Genomic DNA, 5,899 nt, shown 5'->3' on the forward strand with positions numbered 1-5,899 from the left:
ATGGGCCAGTGAAGCGACGTCCTCCACAACTAGACTGAAGAACAAAAGGACAGCAACTTGTCTGTTCCCCTTCCCCGATTCCCCAACACTGTTCCTTCCCCCAATTCTCCAATAAAATCTTAAAAAAAAAATTGGGAGGAGAAGACATTGCAGCTTCCGTCTTTCCCTTGGATCACTCACTCTGGGCGAAGCCCTCAGCCCTATTGGGAGGACACTCAAGAAACCCCCATGGAGAGATTCTTGTGGTAAAGAACAAAGGCGTCCTGCCAACAGCTTCACATCAACTTGCCAGCCATGTCAGGAAGCCACCTTGGAAGTGGGTCCTCCAGCCCTGTCACGGCCATAGCCCTCGGGACACCTTGACCGTCTCTCATCAGGAAGTCTGTTTCAGGACCATGCAGCTAAGCCACTCCCGAATTCCTGGGCCCCAGTAACCGTGTGAGGTAATAAATGTTTATTCTTGTCTTCAGCCACTAAGTGTTTGGGTAATTTGTTATGCAGCAATAGATAACGAGGTTCCCCATCTGTAAACTCAGGATGATGATAATTTCACAGAGTTGTTGATGATAAATTCATGATGATACCCGCGATGATAATTTCATAGGTTGTGGTTCATAGCGTTGCTGCTAAGGATTAATTAGCAAATGTATGTGAGGTGTTTGGAACAGTGCCTGGCACACGATAAATGGTCAATAGATGTTAACTAGTATGATTTTATGTTCTCCATGATTTCTGGCATTGTGAGGCGCTCAGCCTGGACAATAAATCTCCATTAAGGAGCAGACGTAGGCCCCGGGCTGCAGTGGGAATAATAATGATTGTAATAATGAGAGCTTACCATTATTGAGCACTCACTCTATGACGAGCCTTCGGCTAAGCACTTTATATCTGTTCATTGAAACCCTCCAGCAGTCCCTTGAAGCAGATATTATTTCCCCGTTTTACAGCCTAGAAAACCAAGGACCAAAGAGGGAAAAATGACTTGCCCTAGGTCACAGAGCAAGGAAGTGGTAGAGCCAGAATTGGAATTCAGATGCCTCAGACGCCAGAATTTGTCTTCTGAACCACGAGACTGAGCTGCAGCTTGAAATCCCTCCAGAGACCATCTTTCCCCTTTGGCAATACCCTCTTTATTACACAGGGTTAATTGCCAACACATCTGACAGCCAAATCATTTGTTCCCTTATCTCCCATCTGCAGAGGGTGAAACTCCCTTCCCCCTGGGAGACCATAGAGTAGATTCCCTTAGAATTTTTGTTTTTCTAATTCCGATATCCTCTCCTGGACTCTCTCCTCTGATATGCAGGGTTAGGGATAAAAAGAACAGAACACACACATATACAGAAAAGCACAAAAATATCTGCCTGGCCTTAGTTCCCTGAAGTGTCTCATCAGAGGCAGTTGAATTAGCCCTAAACCTTTGCAGCCTGGCACCTCTGCCAGCTGTCTCTTCACAAACAGCTCTCCTAATATTTGCTGTGGGGACATGTGGCCTTCAGGAGGGGCATGTTCCCAGACAGGCAATGAGCTCAGGACATGGGCATCGCCACACCTGCTCCTCTCCCCAAGGAGGGTGGAAACAGTTGTGCAGCCACTGACAACACAGCCTTTTTTGAGCTTGGTCTTGTGTGTTTACTTGCATGCGGGCAGAAGGGCAGATGGGGCCAACCAGGCTGATGGGGGTCCAGAGGGCAGGACAAGGACATTTGCACCTGCAATGTGGCAGGGGCTGTGTTGGGTCTGCTTTCCCCCATGCCGTGGCTTCTCAGATATTTCTGACCATGAGCTACAGGAAGTATTTTTGCATCATGACCTATGAACACACACACACACACACACACACACACACACACACACACNCTGTAGAGGGCAGTGTCACTGGCCCTCATATGTGGGATCCGAACTGGGGCCCTCTGGCGTCCCAAGCCAGCTCTTAACCAACGCGCCACTCGGCCGGCCCACTCTAAGACTTTTAAGTTCTAAGAGTTAACATTTTCTTTTCCCTTTTTAAAAAACCAGTTTGAAAGGACATCTGAAATCTTGTGCTTGGGCTCTTGTGCGTGGGATCTTTATTATCTCCTGTAATTCAGAAATGAACACTGTGGAGAATCGGCTATGATTATAAAGGAACCAAGCCTCAGCGAGATAAGTGACTTGCCCAAGGAAAGTCACAAAACAGGTCAGTAGTTGGAGCTTGGATTCGAACCTAAGTCTCTCTGACACCTGAGCCTTTCTTCCATTCCACATTGTCTGAGCTCTGGACAAGAGGGCCTGTGGGGGTAATAGACAAAAGACCTGAGTCCCATTTTGGTTGTTATTTTGCTGTGTGACCTTGGTCAAGTAATTTCTCCAATATGAGCCTCAGTTTCCCCATCTATAAAAGGGGAAAAATAGTAGTACTTACCCCATCAGGTTGTTGGGAAGGTTAAATAAGATAACCCATGTAAGTAAAGTGCTTAGAACAGGGCTGGGTATGTAGCATGAACATAAACTATTATTATCATGGCTCTTTTTTTGAGGGAAGGATGGGGCTCTGGGGGTTTTACCCCCCACCTGCAGCCAACATGCTCCCTGCCTTCCTGTGGGTCACAGGCTCTCAGCAGCCTTGGGTGGCCCCTTCATCCATCTCCTGCCAGACATGCAGACCTGGCTCACTTACCCGGGAAGCAGGCACTTAAGAAGCTGCTTCCCCAGTTTCGCTTTTAATTTTCATTACATAAATTTCACATTTCCTGGAATAGAGATCTTGAACGACTGGGCTCATTTGGAAATCAAGTCAGCAAAGGGCCTCATTTATATTAATGGTGCCTCGAGTCTGACTCGCAGCGGGACCGAGACAAGGATGGATGGATGGTAGTGACTCCAGGCTGACACGCTCCAGGCTGAGCTCAGATGCTGCCTTGGATGAGCAGGGGCCTCTAGATTTAGGCTGGGACCATTCTTATTATGTGAGAGGCTCCTGGGTGCAAGGACGATGTAGCTCCCTGGCTGCAAGTCCCCCAGGGACAGCCCACTGCTCTCAGAGAAGATTCCCTGTTATTCACCCTGTGTGACAAGGGCTTCGTGATGTGCTCCTGCTGACCTCTCCCACCTCCTGCCCACCACTCTCCTCCTCACTCATCTTTCGCCAACCAGGCTGACCTCCCCAGAACGTTCCTGCCTCAGGGACTTTGCACTTGCTTTGCCCTCTGCCTGAAAGTCTGTTCTCCCAGCTCCTCCTATGGCTAGCTCCTTCCTGTCAATCATATCTTGTCTCACAATCACCACCTCTGAGGGGGTCTTTCTTGACTGCTCATCTAGAGCATCACTCCCAAGTCCCCCTCTATCACCACCCATTTCATTTTCTCCATAGTGCTGAGCACTAGCTTATGTCTTCTTGTTTATTTAGCTGCCTCTTTATTTATCGGTTGTGTCTGCTATAAGAATATAAACCCTGTGAGAGCACAGACCAGGTCTCAGTCAGCTTTGTCTCCCTAGGACCTGGCACAGAGAAGGTGCTCAATAAATATTTGTGGAATGAATGCCAGGCTCTGCTGCACGCCTGGAGCACAGACAGGACAAGGTTGTTGCCTGCATGGAGCTCAGAGTCTGGTACAGAGAGGGACAAGCCACAGTAACTAACATTTGGTGACTGCAACAGGGACTTTACAAGAGATGACACATTCAATCCTCACGACAGCCCTTGGAACTATTTGTTACTAGTACCAGTTCATAAAGCACAGAGAGGTGAAATAACTTGCTGAAAGTCACACAGCTAGAAAGTGGAGGAGCCAGGATTTGAACCCAGGCCATCTGGCTCCCACATCTGCTGAGTTAACCAGATCACCTAAGTTACAGGAAGTCATAGCCTGGTGCTGGAAGGGCTGTGATGGAACAGGCTCGGGAGGCTGCAGGAGCCCAAAAGAGACACCCGATCCTGCCTTTGATAGGGAAGCGGTCAGCAATCCTCCATGAAGATGACGTGCCTTAGCTGTGTATAGAATTATTTATTTTTAACTTTACATTATAGCTTAAGAATTTTTAAGATCTTCACATTATCCATAGTTAAACTTTTAAGTCATGCATATTCTTCCAGTGAGAAGCAGTGTTATTTAGCAATGTTGGGCAATTGTACGCTTGCAATTTTGATGTTCTCCCTAATGTTGCTGGGACCCTAAACTTAGTGGAGTAATGTTGAAGCTCGGTTCAAACCCCAGCTCCTCTCCTTGGTTTCAAGGGTTCTATATGCCTGGGACAAGGGGCATCTCCAAAGTCACTAAGATGGATAGATATTTGACAAGTAGAAGGCCCTTCCCTCCACCCTCCATGCTTTGGTACCAGCTGGGACCCAGGCTTCCCCAGCCCCATGAGGGACTGAGCTGACATTCTTCCCAGCTCAGTAGGTTCTTGGAAGTTAGGCTGGTTTAAGAAAATAAAGAAATGTGATATTTTAACAAGAAACTAGCAACAGTGGTCGCCTCTGGAGAGGGAAACTGGGTGGCTGGTGGACCCAGTGAGAGGGAGATTTTCTTTACAGATCCTTTCATGCCTTTCCAATTAGCACCACATGAAATGATTACCTGGTAAATAAACATTAAAAAAAACTAAAAGAAGGAAATGTATTCTTTCTGCATATCTGTCTGTGGACTAAGCTTCATAGGATGTGTTTATTGTCTTTATTCGCCTGAACAACACGGGAAGTAGTCACTAATGCCCATGTTTGACACATAAGGAAGCTGAGACCTGGACAGGGCGGTGACTTGCCCAAGGTCGCATGGTGAATGAATGCCGGAACTGAGACCCCACCCCAGGCCTCCTGACCAGATTCTGCAAGGGAGTCTCCGCCCAACCAGGTGCCTCTTCGCCAGTGGAAGCCATGTCGAGGTCTGAATGGAGGGGTGGTGATGCTGTATGGTGGTCATGCCTTGCACTCATGTCATGCGATCTGGGTTCAAATCCTGGGTCTGTCACTTGCCTGCTGTGTGACCTTAGGTAAATCATTAAACCTCTGGGAACTAAGCTCTGTGGTAGCTGGGCTCTCAGATGGCCCGAATGATTCTCACCTCCTGGTATTCACTCCCTTGTGTCGTCCTGTTCCACAGTGAATAGGTCACCTGTGTGACCAATAGGATATTGCAGAAGTGACTTCTAAGGATGGATAATAAAAAGACATCGTGACAATAGAATATTATTCAGCCTTAAAAAGGAAGGGAATTCTGACACATGCTACAACATGGATGAGCTTGGAGGACGTTATGCTCAGTGAAATAAGCCACTCACAGAAAGACCATATGGTTCCACGTATACGAGGTACCTAAAGTAGTCAGATTTACAGAGGCAGAGCAGAATGGTGGTTGCCAGAGGGTGTGGGGAGCAGGCAATGAGGAGTTATTATTTAATGGGTATAGCGTTTCAGTTGTGCAAGATGAAAAGACTTCCGGGATGAATGGTGATGACGGTAGCACAACAATGTGAATATACTTAATACCACTGAACTGCACATTTAAAAAATGACTAGAGATGGTAAAGTTTATGTTATGTGTATTTTTTCACAATAAAAAAAATTAGGGGGGGGCCGGCTGAGTGGCTCGTTGGTTAAGAGTTTGGCTTGGGATTGCGAGCTCTGAGCAACAGGGCCACCGGTTCAGATCCCACATGAGGGCCAGTGACTGCTGCGCCCTCTACAGCTAAGATGGTGAACAATAGCTTGACCTGGAGCTGGGCTGCTGTGGGTGGCTGGCGAAGGCGTAGGCTGCAGTGGGGCTGCAGTGAGCTGCTGTGCGCTGCTGTGAGTGGCTGTCCAATGGCCGGCGACTGATCTGCCTCAGCTGGGAAGAGCGCAATGATCACAATACCAACATGGGCCAGTGAAGCGACGTCCTCCACAACTAGACTGAAGAACAAAAGGACAGCAACTTGT

Source organism: Hipposideros armiger, unplaced genomic scaffold (assembly GCF_001890085.2).
Source record: "Hipposideros armiger isolate ML-2016 unplaced genomic scaffold, ASM189008v1 scaffold_54, whole genome shotgun sequence".
NCBI classification, from domain to species: Eukaryota; Metazoa; Chordata; class Mammalia; order Chiroptera; family Hipposideridae; genus Hipposideros; species Hipposideros armiger.